The sequence below is a fragment of the Physeter macrocephalus genome, chromosome 12 (genome assembly GCF_002837175.3).
Source record: "Physeter macrocephalus isolate SW-GA chromosome 12, ASM283717v5, whole genome shotgun sequence".
Lineage (NCBI taxonomy): Eukaryota > Metazoa > Chordata > Mammalia > Artiodactyla > Physeteridae > Physeter > Physeter macrocephalus.
In genome coordinates this window covers 44,389,599-44,411,409 of record NC_041225.1, presented here as the reverse complement: position 1 = coordinate 44,411,409, position 21,811 = coordinate 44,389,599, and the positions used below count along the sequence as shown (strand labels likewise).

The following is a 21,811-nucleotide window of genomic DNA, read 5'->3' as shown; positions in this document are numbered from 1 at the left end:
AGCGATCTCCCTCCGGCCACCTGTGGCTGGGGGAGCGGGGTGCCAGCGGATCTGGGAGGGGCTGCGGGGGTGGGGAGAGTGCCACTTGGGGGGCACACCTCTCCGCGGAGAGTCGGGTGGCGCGCGGGGGGGACGTCGTGCCTGGCTCCTCCCTGCCCCCGCCGCGGGCCGTGGGAGCCGGGGCGGCGGCGGCGGCGGCGGCGGTGGCGGCGCCGCAGTGTGGGGGCGGGGCGGGGGCGGGCGAAGATCCCGGGCCGGGGCCGCGGGGGCCGGAAAACGCAGGGGTGGGAGCCGCAGGGCCTGGGCCCGGAGCGTGGCTGGTGGGGATGCCCCGGGTCGCCCCCCGCAGCAGCACCCACCCCCCTGCACACACTCAACACGCACGCGGACACACTCACGCACACGCACCCCCGCTGGGCCGGTGCAGACGTGTCCTTGAAAGCTTCGCATCCGCACGGTGAAGGACGAGGCCTCGCCGAGGCTGCGGATCGGGGTCTTCGGCCCCACGTCCCAGGGCCTGGGAGACCCCAAGCTTCCGAGCTGCAGGCGGCCTCGGTCCGTGTCCCGCCCTCACCCCAGCTCCCCTCCCCCTCCCTCCTCCCTCCGCCTCGGCTCGGACGGAGCTGGCAAGGGTCCAGGGCCCGCCCCCGGCCTCCCCCAGCCCCCCATCGCTGGGGCCCGCGGCCCTCTGGCTGCCAAACTGCCTTTCGCTTTCCTGGAGGCTCCCTTCTTGGGGGCACCCACTCCCTTCCCTCTCCCCCCCATTAGTTCCCCCTTTTCTCTCCATCCCTTCTGTTCTTCCTCCACTCTCTAGTGCAAAGCCAGTTGAGTAGGTGTTGGCCCCTTGGGTGGGGAGTGAGGGGCTCACTGGTTCTCAGGGGCTCTCTTCCCCAGCTCGAGAGAGGAGCCCCCTGTGGTTGCACCTTGACCCAAGATGGCGTCCTGCACCCAGCTGGGCAGCTCTGGCCTGTGTCAGGCAGGGAGGAAGGGCCCGGGCCCCGGAGCCACACAGCTCGCCCCCTCCCAAACCAGAAGGGACAGGAGGCTTCAGGAGAAGAGCCGGCCGCCCTGTGACCCAGCTTGCCCCTTGCTGCCGTGCCCAGAGACTGCCATCACCATCCCTGGGGGACTGTTGAGTCTTCATGTTTCACCCTGGGCTGCCAGCGCTGAACCGGCCTCCTGGGCTGGCGGGCTGCGAAGGGATCCTGGGATCAGGTGCTGCTCCGCTGTGCCTCCTCCCTCCCAGGCAGATGTGACAGCTGCAGCCGGGGAAGCTTTTCTCCTTGGGCGATGCTGGAGAGCTAGGACTGGCCTCTGGGATTTGGGGAGCCCAGCTGTCAGGCGGACCCTCTTTGGGCTGTCCCCTCTGCTGGGAGGGGTCGTCTCCTGGTGGTTTCCTGAGCTGCCTGGGTTTGGAGGCTTGGGCTGTTAGGAGTTCCTGCTAGGTTGCTGGGGCAAGGTGGTCCCCCTCTGCCTCCAGGTCCCGTTGAGGCCCTGGTTGGGCTGTTTGACAGGGAGCTCTGTGAAAGCGTGAGTCTGTGTGCGTCTGTGTGCATGTGTGCACATGTGCTGCACTCAGGCAGTGGCCCAGGCAAACTTGTGTGGCGGGTCTGGCACCTGCCCGCCTCCCTTCCCGGGCCCCACTCCTCTGGGCCCTGGCTCCCTCTCCAGCCTCTTGTCCAGCTCCTTGGGGCTTGTCTTCAGCTACTCATCAAATGCACACTTCCTGGCTCAGGTGGACCAAGGCTCTCCTTGTCCTCCTTCCCAGGCTCGTGGACCTGCAACAGGAAGCCGACCTTAGAGAAGGTGAATTCCTTCTAGACTCAAGGAGTGTGGTCCACAGTGCAAGGGCTGCCCCCCGCCCCCCCGGCACTGGAGAAGCAGAGAAGAGGACAGCCATACCATGTGTCAGGGTGTCTGCGGACGGGATTCCTCTGCGGGGTGAGGGTTGGACTGCAGCTTGCAGGTCCATTCCAACTTTTAAATTCTATGGCTCTGATTCTAGTGGTGGAATTTCAGACCCAGGAGTGGGGGCGGGGTGGTCTCGCCTCACAGCGATAATCAGGAATGGCTTCCAAGGAGAGGAGGCCTGAGTGAGAGCAGGGCCTCCTGGGGGGTGGCCCTTTGAAAGGAGAGGGTGGTGTGAGGGGTGAGGGCCCTTCAGGAGACAGGTTTGTCACGTCTGACTCCACAGAGAGTGTAAAAGTGCAGCCTCTGGTTAAGCCTTTGCAAGTGTGTGTCCTTCTGTAGGTTTACGTGTACACTTGTGTGTGTGTGCGTAATTTCTGAGGTTTCCTCCCTGAGTCCAGTTTGCGGTAAGCTCCTGAGTTCCTATGGACCTTCTTGAAGCTGAAACTCCAAGCTTCTCATCCTTTCTTGGTCTCTCTGGTGACCAGCCCCCATCCAGGAGCCCACCCAGCATCATCTCATTAGAACAAGAGATGCTCCTAGTGCTTTACCTAGCACAGTCACACATCACTGCCATTGGGCCTCTGAAAAAGCCTGCAAGGAAGACAGACAAGCTATAAAATACTTGCCTGAGGTGACCTGGCTGGGAAGAAGCGGGGCCAGGCCTGCCCTCTGGGGAGCTTAGACTGTCTCCTGCTCCAGCTCTCCCGGGCTCCTGCACTGCGTGTTGGTCTCTCCTCTCAGTCTGTGGTCTCCACGGGACCTTGCCCTGGCCGCCTCTGGTCCCCCATCAGACATTTTGGGGGGTTTCCATGAGTGTCCGCTGGACATCTGTGTTTGCGTCCCTGTCCTCCCCCGAGTGGCAGGTTTGGTGGCCCGGCTCTCTTCTGCTTTTGCTGCTGCTCTGCCTTCCCCGAATAGCCATCGCCTACTTATAGGCCAGTTCCTTAGGCTCAAGCCCCCCCGAAAAACCTAAATTATTTCCCGGGCTCCATCAAGGCTCCTTTTTGTGGGAACCAGATAGAAAGGGGACTCTGAGAGCAGTCTTGCCAGCTCTCTAATGGCCATCCTCGGCCTGAAATGTTACCCTGAGAATCCAAGCCCTAGAGTTTAGGGTTGAAAGAGAACTTGAAGCTCTGAGAATACCTCGCGCTAGGTTGGGGGCTGTTTGGTTATGGAGGCAGGCCTGGTTTCTTCCAGGGCTGGAAGTGCTACCCAGAGCCCGAGGCCGGAAGGGCCAACTGTATGCCTGTCACATGCTCCCCTCCCTCGGCACTTCCTGCCACCTTCCACTCTACTGAGCCTGGGGTCCCTGACTTGGTGCCCGTGTCCTCTTCCCCCATCCCATGCCCCATTGATAGTTGAGTGTGTCTGTGGCCTCTAGCTTGGGAACAGGCAATAGTTAGGGCCACGGAATGGCCTGTGGGAATTGTTTCCGCTTCCATTCTGGTGTCTAATGGATGGTGGTGCCAGTCAGGAGCCCGACTGCCCTTGGAGGCCGGGTGTTTCTGTGGGCCTGTGTGCTTTGCTGCTCCTGAGCAGGGCTTTAATAGTGAAGGAAAGGTGCCAGATTCCTTTCCACTCAAATCTTGAGGGCTCGTTTTCAGTCATTTCTCTCTTTGACTCTCTTCCCTTAAGAAAAACGTACCAGGGCTTCCCTGGTGGCGCAGTGGTTGGGAGTCCGCCTGCCGATGCAGGGGACACGGGTTCGTGCCCCGGTCCGGGAAGGTCCCACGTGCCGCGGAGCGGCTGGGCCCGTGAGCCATGGCCGCCGAGCCTGCGCGTCCAGAGCCTGTGCTCTGCAACGGGAGAGGCCGCAACAGTGAGAGGCCCGCGTACCGCAAAAAAAAAAAAAAATGAAAAACGTACCAAATCCGAGATCCGTGCAGTGTCAGAGATTCGCGTGTGTGTCTCCAAGCCTGCCTCCCCTTGGCTAAGCGTGTGGGCAAGCCAGGGTGTGGTGCACGTGTGTCTGTGCATACTTCTGTGTACGCGGCGTGGAGCCGCGTGGGGACAGAGAGCCTGGACATGAGCTTGCGCGTGAGCCCGTCTCAAGGCAGCCGAAGGGAGGGCCCCGGAATCAGAAGGAGCGGCGTTCGGACGCTTCGCAGTTGTGGGATCTGGGGCAGCGCGATTTCTCTGAGCCTCCAGGTTTCGTCACCTGTAACGTGGAAACAAGACAAGGCGCTACACATAGGTTGTTGTAAGGATTAGCTGGGATAATGCCGGTTCCGCTGTTAGCAGAGTGCAGGCGCTCAGCGTTAGCGTGAGTAGCGTCATCATTTGGGCGGCTCGCGTGGCCTGGCACTGCAGGAAGTGCTCTGTGAAGTCTTGTCCACCTTCCTGCCTCTCTTGCAAAATCTTGGACAGATGAGGAAAGTGCTGATTCTGATTGAAAAATCTTCAGAGGTGGGAGGCTCCTCAGTGCCATTTAGCCGTCCGTTCCAGAGTTTGACAGATTGCATTGTCAACAGGTTGTCTTTGTATCCACCTTAAACCCCTTGTGCTACAGTTGCAGCTCTTTATTCGGATTCTGTGCTGAGTGCAGCCCGTTTGTGGCCCTGTACCAGGGTCTTGCTGGGCAAGACCCTGTGCTGGGCTTTGAGGGACACACGGTGAGTTTAGGGTGTGCCCGACTAATTAATGACCAGAGACCAAGGTCGAGGGAGAGGGAGAAATAAAACGCTCAAAGGACAGTGAGGTCAACCAACTGGAGGGATCAGGAGAGGCTTCTTGGAGGAGGTGGCTCCTGTGATGATCCTCAGAACACAGAGATGGGGCTTCCAGACCAAGGAGGGGAAGCCAGGCTGTCGGGGATAGGGTGGCTGGAGTGTGGCAGAGACTCCAGGGTGGTGAACAGGGCCTCGGAGGCCAGCCTGAGGCCCCACGCTGATTTGAGGGGAGTGGGCCCCTGCGCTCTGTAACTCCCGTGTGGCCTGTGGAGAATCGCCTAGAACTTCCCTGCTTGTGGCTGTGAGGGACGGCAGGGGAGACTGAGGGATGAAAGGGAGGGAGGGGAAGGGGCCAGCTGAGTTCATTTGGTATAGGATCTTGATTCCTTTATCTTCTGTAGACTAGAGTTTAAGAGCTCAGACTTGGAGGGAAACAGAGCAGGGTTTAAATTACACCAACCCCGGGGGGTCGTGGCGATTAAGGGGAACGCCAGCGGGGCAAGGTCTCTGTCAGTGATGGCAATCATGATGTGAATGGGCGGAGGAGGGTCCCTGGCCTGGCCTCCCAGAGGTCTCCGTGTCCCGTTTTTGCATCCCCTTCCCCAGGCCGAGGCACCCCAGCATCCAGAACATTCCTATAAGGGCTGCAAGCACGGGGAAAGGGGGTGTCAGCAGACCCTGACTCCACCCTGCCCTCTTCCCTCCCTCCTCCATGTGCAGCTGAACTGAGCCCCCAGCTTGGAGGGGAGGTGCCCGGGCTGGTGGCCATGCCCCTAGGTGTGGCTGCAGGTGCCTGGCAGGCCCCGGCAAGGACAGCAAGTGGGCAGGGCCCGCCAGGCCACATCTCCCTTGCTGATCACGTAGCAGGCCTGTCTGGAGGACAGCGACAGGGGGAGGAGGTGTGGACACCTGGGGCTTTCCTAGCTGCATCCCAGCAGGGAACGAAAAAATTTTTTCAACTGTAGCTCAGCAATGCCCACTCCCATCCTGCTCTGGTCCCCTCTGACCTCCAAGGTTTCCCAGCCTTATTTACATCTGCAATCAGATTCCTATTTTCTCTTTCCTGAGGTCATGGCCCTGCTCACTGTCATCCTTATTGATCTTCCCTCTCTGTTTCTGTTTCAAATGTCAAGGTCATTTTTAATTCTGAGCAGTTGTTAGCTGCCCCCCGTTTGGGTGTACAGAGGGGATGGAGGACCATCTCGCACAGCTCGTAACTGGAGGGCTGGAACTTGGGTGTCCTGACTCCTAATCTAGTGCTCTTCCTGCTTTGCGGCTATGTAGACGGATCCAGGGGTCAGTGGGGAAGATGTTCCAGACCTAATAGACCAGCTAGAGCCCGGTGTGCCAGCGGTCCTTCCTTGAAAAGGTGAAAAGATGCTCAGAGGGGACATTATGGGACAGTGGGGTCAGATCTGTGGCTTACTGAGCCATGGGTTGGATGTGGGCCCTATCATGGTGAATGTCCGGGAACGCCTGGGCTGGGAGGCTGGGGAACCTGGGAGCCTGCCTTCCCTCAGAGGTTCCCCAGAGGACACCAGGAGGGGCAGGCGAGGGCGCTCGGGCCCATGCCAGGCAGCTGGGATCCTCTGGCACTCCAGCAAGCAGAACCTGTTGGCAAGGGGCTTCTTGAGGAATGGTCCTGTGTGATTAATTTTGTAGATTCTGAAAGGATACCTAAATTCGTGGATAAAGAGGAATCTAATCAGATTCTCCCAGAGGCTTTGAAATGAGATAGGAAGCGTGTCTATTCTGACATGTTAGATGTCCATGATATGGTGTGGGGTTACCCCAATAAGCAGTGTACAGAGTGTGATCTCATTTTTGTAAAATTCCTTTAAGATACATGCCAGTATGCACACTTATAGGCTAGCAAATGCTTAAAAAAAGTCATTCTGGAAGAATAACCTAGCAAACGTGTCAGCAGAGTCCTTGCCATTTTACTTTAGACACTTTCGTCACCTTTGCAAAAATGTAAAGGCACATGCATTCCTTTCTTAATGACCACAACAAAAATAAAACCACACTTTTAAAGCTTCTGGATAAGAACTTATAAAAATTTGAGTCACCCTTGGGCTGGAAGGGTGGACTCTTTTATAATGGATACGAAAATGGCTTGGAGACTGACAGCAAAGGGTGGGGCTACTCAGGTACTTGTCTTTCCTGGAAAGGTTGCAGGGAGATTTATTGCAGACCCTGAGGTCTCCAAGCGAAGGCCTGCCTGGTAGGGATTGGGTGAGCGTGGAAAACAGGCAGCTGGCAGCACCCTGGTTCACTCCAGGGCAGCAGACCAAGTTTGCTTTATAGGATGGTGACTGGAAACTCTCAGTTCTGACCCAGGATGGGAAACAAATCATTGAGGATCTTCCCTGAAGGCTTCAATCTCATTGCTGTTGTGACCCAAATGGTCTCGGTATGGACCTCAGGTGACCCAGCCCTGGCATAGCCTGGGGAGCCACATGCAGGGAGGACAAAATGGGGCTTCAGGAGGCCCCGCCAGGGGTGGAGGGGATGCCTGGGAAACTCGTCTGGCATGTGGGCTCAAGCTGTGCCCGCCTCTGTGATCTGGATCACAGAGCCCAGGAGCAGGTGGCAGTGACCCAGGTGACGGGGTGGAGAGGTGAGGAGGGGCAAATATAAATTCCTCTGCCTGTTGCTTGGCAACAGTGCCCACCTCCCCCTTCCACAGTCCCATCCCCCAGCCCCTGCCCATGGGTGCCATCTTGGAGCTTGCTTTGCCCTCTGAGACTGCCCCTGTTAAAGACAACAGGAGAAAGGGTATGTGGACTTCTCTGGCCCAGCCCTGCCCCGCTCCGCCCCTGGAGTGAGGCAGGAAGATAAATAAAAGGACAGTAGCATGGAAGCAAGCCCAGAGCTGGTCCCTCTGCAGACCGCCCCCTGCCCCAGGCTGCTAGGGGACAGACGTGCAGGGCAAAGAAGTGACCGGGAGGCAGGCAGACCTTGATTTGCATCTCAGCCCTGCTACTACCATAGCTACAGAGGGACCTAAAAGTCTCTGAGCTGCAGGGTTTTCATCTGTGAATCAGGGATAAGAATCGCATCCACATCTTACTGGTATTGCTTGAATCAAATGAAATACTGTGTGAAAACTGTCAGCACTGTGCCCAGCACATAGTAGGTACTCAGGAGGTGTGAGTTCTTTTTCTCTGAGTCGGGTCAGGGCAGGGCTGCATGAGGGTGAATCTGGGGACCTGGCGAGATGACCCCGTTGAAGGCCCCCTTGACTTCCAAGACCCCACAAATGTTGCCTATCATCCTCATCACCCCTTAGGGGTCGCAGGGCCTCCATTTCCTTTGTAAAGCCAGGATTTGGCTGGTTGATCTCTGAGTGCTCCAGCCAGCCCTGGCCATCTGATCTCTGGGCTTTGAATCCTGATGTACTTCTGTCAGTTTCTTGAGAGTCCATGGCCAGTGGGGACCCAGGAGGTCCCCCAAGCCCTGGGCCCTCGCCCTTCCTGCCCTCTGCTCTCTTTGGGTCCAGAGCAGGCAGTGGCCTCTCCTCTGGTTGCTGGGCCTGCTGGCAGGGCTGGCTCTTCCCCCTGGCCCACAGGCATGGGAGGGTCCTGACCACAGCCGGGCCTGGCAGCTGGCACACAGCAGTGGTTCCTAATGGTTTTATTACCAGCAACAATGTGGCGCTTGTTGCCATCCTCTCACAGGCCTGTGGTTCCCAGCCCAACTAGTGGTGGCCTTAGGGCCTGCCTGGTACTGGAAGCTCAGCTGGAAAGCCCAGTGGGGCAGGGCAGTTGCCTCTGCATTTTCTTTTGTCAACACCCTCTGAGCAGCCTGGACTCTGAGATAGCGTGGTGATATGCCGGGGCCCCAAGTTGGCAGGCCCGGCAGCTCTTGAGTTTTCTCTCCAGAGGGCCCTTGCTTCAGATTCATCACAATAATGTTTATTCATTTATTAAAGACCTACTATGTGTCAGGCACTGGCTACAAAGATAAAAGAGACTGAGCTGGTCCTCAAGGAGCCCGCAGGGGAGATGAGAGTCTGGCAAGGTGACCATTACATGGTAGGTGGGTGGAGAGAGCTCTGCAGCATGTACCTGGAGCATCACGGGGGCTCAGAGGAGGGACGTCTCATTCAAGGGGAGAGGGAAGAGCAGGAAAGGGTTTCTAAAGGAGGTGAGGCTGGAGCTGAGTCTCAAAGCATAGGGAGCAGTTAGCCAGGTGGTCCAGGGCATTTTCTCCCTTGATGTGGCGGGAGTGATGGGATATGGGGGATCATGGGATGTGAGGCTGGAGGGCTGGGCCGAGCTGGGCCACGGAAGGCTGGGATGTTACCCATTCGTCGGCGTTGGGCTTGGAGTAACGTGCCCATATTTGCGTCTGAGAAAGATCATCCTGGGGCATCAAGGAGAACTTGGGCAGCTGAGGCTGGGGGCGGGGAGCCCAGGCAGAAGGCTGGTGCAGGAATCCAGGGGAGCAGCAGTGCAGGCGTGGAGGAGAGCTGCTCTGTGAGGCATTTAGGTGGGAGTGACTGGGTGATGGAGAGGGTGAGGGGAGCTGGCTCAGCCCGGCGCGTGGGTGGAGGTGCCATCCGTTGAGAGGGCTCGGCTGGAGGGAGATCTTCCCGTGGGAGGCAGGGCTAGAGTTGGGACTTGAGGGTGGTTAGGGTTTGTACAGGCGGCGCCTGGGCTGGGCCAGGCTTGCAGAAGAGGGAGGGCCTGTGTCACCAGGCCTGGATGCGGGGACCCAGGAAGGCGCAGGGTCCAGGTGATGGCTTAGAAAGGCAGGCGCATTTTATTCCGTAACTGGTAGCAATCCCTGCAGATTTTGAAGGACGGAAGTAACGTAACCAGGCATTTGTACCACATCCATTGGGCATACTGATGTTTGGGGGCTTGAGCAGGGGCTTCTGCTTCTCAGGTGCTCCCCCGAAAGGTGAGCTGCAAGGCCTAGACCCTGTTCTTCAGCTCCCCGCTGCCCAGCCTGGGGTGAGCGTCACCCCCCTCTGACAGTGGTATGTGAATTGCACAGTTGACTTCCGCCCCGGGTTTAGAGGCAGGTCTGCCAATATAGGAGGGGATAAGATGGGCACAGCAGTTTTGGTAAACAAACAGAAAAGAAACAAAAACTTTTTCTCTAAAGTAGAAATATGAGTCGTTTGTGTGTCACAGGAAGAGCTGTTTCCAAAGAAATTCTAGAAAAATGGCGTGAACCAGGTCAGCATCACTGAACCTAGGCACAGGCAAGAGGCGGCGTGGCATTGTGCCAGGGCCACCAGGCTCGGCGCCGAACAGACAGTGGTTTCACCTCGGCCCTCCCACCTCCTAACTGAGTCCTCCTCAGGAAGATCGCTTAACCTCTCTCAGCCTCGATTTTGCCGTCTGCAAAGTGGAGACAACCTTCCAGACTTGTGTCATTTGTTTGTTTGTTTGTTTCAAACACTGCTTCTTGTCCTAAACTTGGATATTTTTTGTCACGTGTCTTTTAAAAGAATCCTTCTACAGTTGGCCTCGCTGGTATTTGAGGATTAAAATTCAGCTGTGCCTGGTCCCTGTCTGGCACTGAAGAGACACAGCCCCCCACCACGCACGCCCCTCTTCCCCTGTCTCACATGCCAAGTTTCCTCTTGCTCTTTGCCTCCCGGGAGGCCTGACCCCCACGGTGAGTTTTGAGTTCCATGTTCCTGGGAAGCTCCACTTACCATGTTCGATTGACTCTCTTGTTCCCCAAACCTGGGTCACCCCAGTGTATTTGAGGAGCGTCTGCTGAGCTAAATGGGAACTAGGGGAGGAGGTCAGTTCCTTGTCTCTTTTTAATGGAGGGGAGGGGAGGGTCTGTGCAGAGCTGCCCATGGCTGGAGAGCAGAGGACGAGGGAGGGAGAGGCTCTGACCCATCCAGGGCCCGGGTGGACCACGGTTAGGACCTTGCTCGGTAGCTGGCTCCTGTGCCAGGGAAAGGGGTGCAGGGCCCTAGTGGAGTCTGGGAGATGATCTCGGGGTGACCTCGGTCTGGATGGGGAGGCCAGCTCCCTCTGTGATGGGGCACACGTGGTGGCCATTGGGCTGTTTTGTGGCCCCTGTGACATGCAGCCACGGCCACGGGGAGACCTTGGAGGAATCTCTGCTCTCCGGAGGAGCCTGGGTGGGAAGCTAGCTCCTCAGCGGGGGCTCCTGTGGAGGTGGCGTTGGCGAGAAGGCCTGGGCCGGAGTCAGGCTGTGCCTGGCTGGGGGTAGGGTGGATGGGGACCAGTGTCAACCTGAGTGCGGAAACCAGTGTTTCCCTGGTTGGTACAGACCTGCGCTTGTACCCCTGTCACAGGGGCACCCTCTGGAAGCTGGTGTGTGTGGACCGAGGGTGTGGCGGTGTAATCACACGAAATGTACAGCATAATTAATCCGGTATACCCTTAATGGTATGCATAATTGTGCTGCATGGTAATTAGGTGTAAATGGTAAGCAGTTCACATAAATGTTTTTGTAATTGGTATTAATTTTGCAGAGGCAAACTAAGTTTATGTGGTTTCTTTCTTCTTGCTCTGTTAGTTTTCTAGCACAAGCAATTCCTAGCTCTTGGAGGAATTCTACTGCAAATGTTTGTTTGTAGGGCAATGTTTTGTATTTTCTCTCAGAACAATGTTATGAATGGTTATGAGGTCCCCAAGCTGGTTTCCAAATGCCTCTTTGGCCCACACTTTAGGTGAAATGTGCGACGCGTATGCGGGGAGGCCTCGCCTGGGATCCTCCTGCTTCAGGTTCCTGGAGCCTGCCTCTGTGTGTGTGTGTGTGCGTGTGTGTGTGTGTGTGTGTGTTTGCGCACACATACATGTCTTTCTGCATGTGTCTGCGTATGTGAGTGTGCCCGTGGGGGTCTGGGTCTGTGTCTCTGTGTGTGCCTGTGACCCCTGAGGCCACAGTGGCAGGTTAAGGGTGCTGGTAAAGAGGTTATTTATTCTGGTTGCGAAGGCCTTTGCGCTGGGGGATTAGGGGAGGCCTCGCGGCATTAGCTGGGAGAGAGGACACTGGGTCAGGCCACAGCAGCCGTTCAGGAGCCAGCGAGAGCCATTCCTGGGCGTTGTCTGAAGTGAGAGTCTAGGTTTCTTAAGGACACTTTACTGGCCTTTCACCCTAATTAATGACATACTTTTTTTTTTGAATTTTTGCATTTAATTTTATTTATTTTTTTATACAGCAGGTTCTTATTAGTTATCCATTTTATACATATTAGTGTATCTGTGTCAATCCCAGTCTCCCAATTCATCCCCCCCCCCGCACCCCTGCCACTTTCCCCCCTTGGTGTCCATACGTTTGTTCTCTACATCTGTGAATGATGTACTTTTTTAAAAAATTCATATTTATTGAGCGCCTACCATGTGCCAGGTATCATGCTAAACACTCGACTCAAATTCTCTCCTATCTTAAAATAGACTCAGGAGGTAAGGACTCTTATTGTGCCGTTTGGTAAAGTGTGGCCTGCGTCTGAGCGGCAGAGGTTGGAGGTGGGTTCCGGCTGAGCCCCCTTAGGGCCAAAGGGGTGGATGAACTGCACCAGGGCCCCCGGCCAGAGGCTAGTGATTCTGGGATGTGCTACCCAGAATCCTGGGTTCTTCTTCCTCCTCTCGGGCCCCCTGGCCCCCCTGCAAGTGGGTTGGTTTCGGTTGGGGCAGAGGGTGAGGGGAAAGCAACCCAGGGAGCAGCAGGTGGTTCTGACAGCAGTGGGCTCTTTCCTGCACTCTTGGGTGGGCAGGGGCTGTGCTCCGGCAGCAGCCCCCAGACCCTGAAGACTCTTTGGGGGACCTCCTGGTTTGGGCCCGGGAGCGGGTCAGCCCTGCGGCCTGGGAGGAGTGTGAAAAGGTGCGGGCGGGGAAGCATCGCACGGATGGTGTGAGGAGAGGGTGGTCCCAGGCAAGCCGGGGACCAGCTTCCACAGGCCTGGGCGGGTGGGAGGCCGGCTGTCCCCGCTTCCCGTGGTTCACAGACACCCTGACCTAGGTCCCTCACGACCCCCGGCACCCTGGGCATCTGGGGGCTGGCTGAGCCTGCGGACCCCGTAGCAGGCGCACGTCCCGGCCTGGGGCAGGTGGAGCAGGGGCCTTCCCGTTGGCGCACTGCCTTGGGGAGCTCTGGCAAGCGACCCCTAGAGTGGGCTTGTGGGGGTCCCTCGAGGCACTGCAGCGCCGTGCTGGCGATGTCGCGGCTGCCTGGGAGTGATTTCACCCTGTCCTCTCTGCCTCAGGGGTCAGGCGGAACAGGGAGAACGGGGAGGGCGGGTGGCAGAAGAGCAGGGTGCAGGACATGACTCTGACCTCATCTGTTTTGGAAAGCACACACATCCGTCTACACGAGAAAAGCCAAATGGCCACACAACAAACTGGTTAAAGACCCCTGGGAGGGTGGTTGAGGAGGAGCGGGAGGGGGTGGGCGTCCTGAGGGGTGGGGAAGGGGGCTGGGGGCCCTCTGGAAGGAGCCCCCCTCGTGGCGGAGAGAATGCTGTGAACGTAGACACAAGCGTGTGGGAACGGGATGTGAGCTGGGGGCCCGGAACGATGGAGTCAGCTAGGCGAGGTGGGGGCCAGGGCAGAGCAGTAGCCTGAGGCCAGACTCGGAGAGCCAGCAGCGTAGGGCCAGACCAGAGTTCAGATCTTACAGTGTGTGAAAATCACTGGCATCATCGGGTTCTTAAAAATAACAGCTTTATCGAGATATGATTCACATACCATACGATTCGCCCATTTAAACTATGCAATTCGATGGTTTGTAGTACATTCACGGAGTTGTGCAACCATCACCACAATCAATTTCAGAACATTTTCATCAGGCATCATAGGTTTGATTGAGGAAGCCATGTGTGGAAAATCTCTGCTGAGAGGCCGGGGTGGGAGGGAGGGACACCAGAGGCGGTGAGACGCGTTACAGGGTAACCGCCAACGTCCAGACCTGTGGTCCCGAGGGCCTGGAGGGCGGGGGTGGAGAGTAGGGGCCCGAGGATCAGGTGCCTGGTGCAATGTGGGGACTGAGGGGGGAGGTGGGGCCTGAGTCCTCTGCGGGGTTCTGGGCTTTGGCAGCTGAGGGGAAGGTGCTGCCACCTCCACGTAGAGAGGGGAGCCACAGGAAACATGAAGCATCTGGTTCTAGGCGAGTAGGGTTGTAGGTAACTGCAAGTCATCCAGGTGGGGATGTCCAGAGAATAAAGATGGAGGCCTTGCAGTAGGAAGTCTGCACTCATTTAAGCCCAGGTATCTCAGCAGAGGAGAATCCAGAGTACAGCTGGGTCACAGCGGGACCCGAGAGGGGTGCTCACTGGGCACAGCAGTGGGAACGGGACCCCAGGCGGCCAGGAGAAAGAGCGGAGCGGCCCGAGGGCCAGGAGCATGGAGCCAAGGGGGCAGAGAGAGCCAGAGAATCCCCTTGTTTGTGAACTTGCAGGGGTCTCCTGTTCACCCCAGTGCCCAGCTTGGCAATGACACTCGGTAAAGGATTGCTGAGTGAGTGCTTGAAGCGGGGAATGATTAGCCGGCAAGGAGGCTGAATTGAGCTCAAGGACGCCAAGGATGGAAAAAGGCCCTTTGAAGCCGTGGGTGACTGTATCTGTCAGGGCCGATTCAGGAGACAGGAACCACATAGTGATTTGAACAGGCAAAGTTTAATATAAAGACTTATTAATGATAACAGGAGATTGGAGTATTGAGAGACTGGCTGCTAAGAGGTAAAAAGATCTGCAAAGAATACAGAAATAGCATATATGAGAACAGCCACTACACCCAGGGTTGCCATGGAGTGCCAAGGAAGAGGCCCCCAGGGCTGAGATCCTGACCTCGATGCTCCCGGCTCCCTGGATGACAGAGAAGTCACTGTGGTGCCACGTTGGCAGAACTTGCTGGAAACCTGCCCCCCGGAACTCACTGGAAGTCCATCCTTTTGGGTCCCAAGGAAAGTTGTTCGTGAGGAAGTATCTTGCTGGAGGCACAGTGCTACTAAACTACCCAAAAGGAGCATTGGGTGAAGCTGCTGGCTGCTCTTGACTGTCAAACACTGCTAGAGCCAGGTGCTGGGGAAGCACCCTTGCCGCAGGAGCCAGGCACTGGAGAAGCTGTGACTGGACAGGCCTGGCCACTAGGGAAGCCACAGGGGCAGCAGGATCTGACTGCTGGAGAAGTTGTATACAATGCAGAACTCCTTCAAGAGAGCACACTGGTTCTAGGAAAGAAAACTCCTCCTCCTTCAGTGTCTCTCCAGTGCCCTCTACCGAGGGAGTCTGGTGTCATGCCAGCTGGCAAAGGGGACATCTTTAAGGGGCCTAGCTTCATTTTCACAGAGCAGGCAATGAAGGGTGAATAAATTAACTGGCACAGTCTGCTACTTTGGCTGCACAGCTTCCATCTGCCCCCTTTTACACACATGTGAGCTCCCCTACGACAACCAAATAGTTGTATTTCTACCTACCAAGACACAGCTATCCTGCTTCCCGTTCTTACCCTGTCTCCCAAATGAGGTGTCCCAGCACTTACTGTATCAATCACTGTCTACATGAGCAACGCCTCAAATTCAGTCACAGTCTCACTGAATATTCTGTTACCCAAAGACTAAATTGTAACGTTAACGTCCAACAACTTGTGTATAAAATATAAATAATGGGAAGATGAAGGAAAAAGAAGAAAACGGTTACCATGTACGAATAAACACACATCTATAGCAAGTAAATAGAAAACATGCAAAACTACTATAGTTCTCATTTCTGTATTTGTTCACAAGACCACGTTTGCTCTCCGGCTTCCTTCTCCCGTTTCCCGTCCTGTATCTCCTCTGCACTCGGCCGGAACCTCAGCAGGGCAGGATTCTTTTACCTGGCGGACCCAAACCTTAATTCTTGAAGGATCTGAATCCTCGGTTGTCCTGCCTTTTTTTTTTTTTTGGTTCCTGTAGTTTTTCATTAACCCTTACTTTGGGGCATGGAAGTTCTAAGAGGTACCTGAGAGAATCCTCTGGTTCCAGAAATTATCTTCCTGGCCTTTATTGTATACCAGCAACCCAATTTCGCCTTGGTAACTAGGATCAATCACTCCAGCTTGTGGAGTAACTCCTTTTTGTCTGTTGGTTCAGCGGCATTAAGGGGGTCCCCAGAAGCCAGGTCAATGACTCGCCTTCCAGTGGAACCATTGCGGTGTCCTCTTGGCAGACAACATTCAGAGCCCCTAAACCTTTCCAGAGATATGGGAGTGGAGTGGGGACCAGATGCAGGGGTCAAGGGGAGAGTAAGTGAAGAGGCTGGAGCTGGCACGTGTGGACCGTTGTTTAGAGAAGGCTGGAAGAGCCAAGAAGCACACAGGTGTGGACCATGGGCCGCCTCGGCTGGCGGGGAGGGGAGGACAGAATCAGACCCAGGCTCATGGTTGTCCAGACAGCAGGCCCCGCCAGGGTCCACATGGCTGATTCTCGTGTGGACTTTGAGCCTGGACCCTGTGCCCTGCCTCCTGGGGCGTGGGAATCCCGTCGGCTGCCACCGCACACACGACCCCGACCCCCAACAGGGCTCCTTCTGACTCACCATGTTTGGAAATGCGTGCTCCTGTATGGAACTCTGTATTGGCTCAGTTTGGCTCCCAAGAACAACTTCAGCTCCTTACCAGCGTCTATTTTGGGTACAAACCTTTTTTTTTTTTTTTTTCTCCTCCCTTGCCTTGGGGCTGTGTCATGGTAACCATGAGTGTGAGGAGGGGGGTCTGATTCAACTCTGGAACTCTGTATTGGCTCAGTTTGGCTCCCAAGAACAACTTCAGCTCCTTACCAGCGTCTATTTTGGGTACAAACCTTTTTTTTTTTTTTTTTTCTCCTCCCTGCCTTTGGGGCTGTGTCATGGTAACCATGAGTGTGAGGAGAGGAGTCTGATTCAACTCAGCTCCGCCAGTGTGGCCACCATAATGGCAGCATTTGGGGTGATTAAAAATGCTCACGCTGGTGGTGCCCTGGCCTCGAGGGTGGTGTGAGAGCCACAAGTCATCTTGTTGTGACTTCAGAGCCAGACAGATGGGCTTTGAAGTGGGGAACAGGATGGCAGGATTGTTGGCCTGTCGCCAGTGGCTTTTGGTATTCTACGGGCAGCTGGTGATTTGGGTGGGAAGGACGTTTCTGGAAGTCAGAGTCACGGTATGATGACATGCATGTCCCTCCTGTGGAGAGAGAATGAGCAATCAGAAAGTGGCACTGGGACCTCCCCCTCCCCCTTATCCAGCCCCAGTCTTGTGACCAAGGGTGGGGGAAGGCATGGCAGATAAACATCTCTGTCTGGGAGGCTGTGATGTCTCCCCTCAGCTTTCTGCTGCCCCCAGCTTACCAAGCTGATCACCACCCTGGCAGATGCTTAGGTGGCGTGGGGCACAAGATACTCTCATGTCTTCTGTCGCCCACAGGACTCATTTGCACCTCCTCCTAAGGTCAAATAGGAAATTCAGCCGTGAGGCTGTTATCTACAGGCTGGTGTCACATCAGGGGCACAGAGGGCTGATCTGGGGTCTGTGCTACTCATGTTCATCCATGACTGGGTGTCGCCATGTTTGTAAGGACTCTTAAGTTAGATGGACCTGGACTCAGAATCCTGCCCTGGGACTTTCTACCTGCACTACTCTGGAGAGGTAATTAACCTCTCCAAGCCTCAGCTTATCCTTCTATAAAATGGGAATAATAGTAGAACCAACTTCACAGACTTCATAGATTGGTTATGAGGATGAGATGGGACAATGCATGTCCCTTAGCACAGTGCCGGACACAAGGTAGGTGCTCAGTAAATAGTAGGATGAATAAATGAATGAATGACTCCCTCATCTGGCAGGGCACTGAACACGATGGTTAGAAGCTTGGACTGCCTGTTTCCACCCTTCCCCCTGCCCCCACAGCCGACAGGCCTCATCACCAGGAAAGGAAGACTAACTGGAAACTTTGTTTTCTGATCAATTCATTGGGAAAGTTAACATGTTTGCAGTGGTCACATGCTCATTGTAAGAGATCATGATGAAGTGGAAAGCCGTGGGCTTCAGAGGGGCGGGGCATAGACCTGGATTTGTATCTGGTTCCTCCACCCACGAACTGTGTGACCTCAGGCAGCTTTGCTAACCTCTCCATACCTCATTCTTCTCATCTAGAAAATGGGGATAAAAATAGTCTCCACTTCAAAGGGTTGGAGTGAGGTGTGAGGATGTACAAGATGTTGAAATTGTAAAGCTCTTTTCACAGGGCCTGGCGCGTTGTAAGAATCGTAATCAGTACAAGCTCCATTTGAGTGAAGTACACTCACGGGCACTCCAGGGACGTCAACAAAGGAGAGAAAACTGGGGGCCGGGTTAGTCAGGGACTAATAATTGTTAAAATTTATTGAGTATATTCTTTGTGTCAGGCACTCTTGTTGGCATGTTTCTTAAAGCAACTCATTTTAATGTTATTTCGTCCATTCTTTTCTTTTCTTTTTTTTTTTTTGGCCACGCCATGCGGCTTGCAGGATCTTAGTTCCCTGACCAGTGAGGGGATCGAACCTGGGCCTCCTGCAGTGGAAGTGTGGAGTCCTAACCACTGGACCGCCAGGGAATTACCTGTTAGCATTTTTAATGCATCTCACTTTAATTCTCACAACAGGCCTGTGACGTGGCAAGTGTTATTTTCCCCATTTTACAGCTGAGAAAACTGACGCACAGTTATGCCTCAGGTCACACAGCTGACGCTAATACAGACAGAATTTGAACCCATGCAGTCGGGCCTCCCAGGGAAACTTCAGGAGACTGAGATTAGTATATGAGTCAGGACCGTCAGCCACAAGGCACAGACTCACTCACACCAAAGGCACAGACTCACTCCCACCAAAGTAGGGAAAGTCTCACATTACCAGGAGGTTCAGAGATGCCCTGCCTCCAGGTACAGCTGGGTCCGGGGGCCCAGACAATGGCCTCAGTGTTCCAGCGTCTATCTCCATCCCTCAGGCAAGCTTTCCCCAACGCAGCCAGCAGCTCCTGACTCACGTCCCATCATGTTAGCATCTTTCCTTTGCACCAAAACGCTCCTGGGGGGCCTCTGATTGGCCCCGCCTGGCCACACGCTCACTCTGTGGCTAGGGTGAGGGGTGGGGTCAGCACAAACACCACAAAACCCCGCTGGGAAGGAGGGGAAGGTAACTAGATCGAAACCAGCAAAGTCCACCGCGAAAAGGGCAGACTTCAGCTAGAGGGGTGAAGAAGGACCTGGTGCAGAGATGGTCAGATATTTTTCAGCAATTCAAAGAAAGGACTTGAGATGGAGCGGGAGGGGCTCTTATGGTGATCACATTAGGGTTGTTTTTGATGGAGGAAGGATCTGGGTTTGTGGGCAATTATGGTTTTGTTTCTGGAAGAGGATGATTCCTTGCCGGCCCTTGTTGAGGTGAGACTGGGGTGACGATCTAGTCGGTGCTGGTTGGAGCAGGCTTGGAGGTGAGGCTTTGGGGTGACTGACCGGCTCAGGGGGTGCTGATGGGGTTGGGATCGGTGAGGAGGGTGGGAACGGTGCTGGGGACCGTGTTGTGGCAGAGCTGGGAGGTGACGCGGCAGGACGGGCTGGAGGCTTCAGGAGATGGTTGAATTGTGGGTCTTGGGTCTGAGGTGGGCTGATGAGCGAGCTGACTTGTGGTTAGGGATGTGGGCAGCAGTGGCATGTCGAGGTGCAGTTTGGGGGGAACGTAAGGGAGGTGCACCATGCTGCACATGGGCTGGACTTGGTGGAAATGACGTGTTGCGAGAATTAAACATTTCGTGAGGGATGTGATGGTGGGGCGGGGAGGGAGGTACCACTTTTAGAGCTGATGATGGAACTCTGTGTGGGTGTGAAGAGCTGATGATGGGTGTTCTGTGGGACGTGACGGTTCCATAGCGTAACAGAGGTGGAAGGACTTAGCTGCACTCTTATGGAGGAGGATGGAGGCCAAACCCATCCAATGGTTGCAGCTGGATGTAAGCCCTCATTCCCAGACCCATTCTCTCTTTTTAAAAATTACTTTTTATCTCTTCACAGTATTACATGCATATAATTTAAGAAGTAAATAGGACTAACATCTCTTCACCAAATGCAGTTGTTCCTTGCCTCCTTCCATGTTCTTCTTCTCAGAGGCAACCACTTGTAGCTGTTTCTTCTAGCAATTTTACATCTCATGGGTCTGAGTAATGTTCGTATTTTTGACTCTTCCATTGTAGACATTTTCCATTGATTTCCTATTTGGTAAATAAGAATTTAGCTCTCTTATATGGCCAACCATGGCATTCTACCCAGCCAACCCCCTCGGTATTTCTCATGGTAGACATACTATCAATAGTACCTTACCAGGGGTCTTCCCTGGTGGCGCAGTGGTTAAGAATCCGCCTGCCAATGCAGGGGACACGGGTTCGAGCCCTGCTCCGGGAAGATCCCACATGCCACGGAGCAACTAAGCCCATGCGCCACAACTACTGAGCCGGTGCTCTAGAGCTCGTGAGCCACAGCTACTGAGCCCGCGTGCCACAACTACTGAAGCCCGGGCGCCTAGAGCCCGTGCTCCACAAGAGAAGCCACCGCAATGAGAAGCAGCCCGCGTGCCACAACTACTGAAGCCCGCGTACCTAGAGCCCGTGCTCCACAACAAGAGAAGCCACCACAATGAGAAGCCTGCGCACCACAACGAAGAGTAGCCCCCGCTCGCCGTAACCAGAGAAAAGCTCGCGCACAGCAACGAAGACCCAACGCAGCCATAAATAAATAAATAAATAAATAAATAAATAAATAGTACCGTACCAGTGTTCTTTCAAAAATGTCTTATGCCTATAATAATATACATATATGTATGCATGTAGCAGGCAGGATAATGGCGCTGCAAAGACAGCCACATCCTAATCCCCTGAACCTGTGAATGTGTCACCTTATGTGGCAAAAGAGACTTCACAGATGTGGTTAAGTTAAGGATCTTGAGATAGGGAGATTTATCCTGGATCATCTGGGTGGGCCCAATGTCATCCTCAGGGTCCTTGAAAGTGAAAGGCAGAGGCAGGAGGGTCAGAGTAATGTGATGGGAGAAAGACTGGCCATGGCTGCCTTTGAGGATGGAAGGGAGCCAGGAGCCAAGGAATGTGAGCAGCCTCTCGAAGTTGAAAAAGTCAGGAAAATGGAACCTCCCCAGGGCCTCCAGAAAAGAATGCGGCCCGCCAACACCTTGATTTCAGCCCAGCGACGAGAACCATTTTGGACTTCTGACTTCCAGAACTGCAAGAAACAAATTTGTGCTGTTTTAAGCCATTAACTTTGTGGTAATTTGTAACAGAAGCAATAGGAAATTAATACACCAGGTAATATGTCTACACCCACATACATACATACAAACATGCGTACTTATGTATGTTATGTACACATACTTGTTAAATCAACTAATGCAACTATTCACAGCTGAGCTTTATACTGTACTACAATAGTTTCCTTTTTTCCCCCTGAAATGAATAATTACCTTGTTTCTTTTTTTTAAATTGACTTTTGTCATTAAAAAAAATATATTTATTTATTTATTTAATTTGGCTGCACTGGGTCTTGGCTGTGGCATGCAGGATCTTCATTGCTGCATGTGGGATCCAGGTCCCTGACCAGGGATCGAAACCGGGCCCCCTGCATTGGAAGCGCAGAGTCTTAACCACTGGATCACCAGGGAAGTCCCTACCTTGTTTCTTTATCTGCCTTATTTTCTTTATACCTTTTGCCCATTTCTGCTACACCTCCTGATAGCTGTTTGTATGGCTTCCACGAGGGCGGTCACATCAAGTGTTATGTTTCAGTTCCATTTTTTGAGTTCTCCACTCTCTTGCTCTCGGGGCGTGTAGCATAGTTAGCTGCCGTTGGGTGACTTCTTTTTGTTGTCCTCCTTGGCATTCCCTTTGCCTTCCTTCTGGTTGGAATTCCTGTTTTCTGGAGCCCATGTCTTCTTGCTTGTTTTACTTCCCCGTTTGGAGCCCATTGCCCGGGACAGGTCTTCATCTTTATCCAAATCCATTTAGTTCCTGAGTTCAGACCACAGAGTGAAAACAGCGAATGACACCTGTAGTTTTGTCAGGTTAAAAAGACAGTTCAATGGAAGCAACCTAAGTGTCCATCGACAGCTGAATGGATAAAGAAGATGTGGCACATATATACAATGGAATATTACTCAGCCATAAAAAGGAACGAAATTGAGTTATTTGCATGGACATATATACACTACCAAATGTAAAATAGATAGCTAGTGGGAAGCAGCC

The 21,811-nt window shown here is 54.4% G+C and overlaps 1 protein-coding gene across 4 annotated transcripts in view; it reads left to right on the top strand.

The window, feature by feature from the left end:
- The window catches only part of DNMT3A (DNA methyltransferase 3 alpha), a 105,449-nt gene that overhangs the window by 1,443 nt on the left and 82,195 nt on the right, over nt 1-21,811 (top strand). Inside the window, exon 1 of one of the 4 annotated variants that reach the window (XM_028497212.2) lies at nt 1,856-1,941. The exons of the other annotated variants lie outside the window; for them this stretch is intronic. The gene's annotated coding sequence lies outside the window, so the exon portion shown is untranslated. Of the gene's footprint in view, nt 1-1,855; nt 1,942-21,811 lie in introns of those variants that run through there. 4 annotated transcript variants of the gene reach the window in all.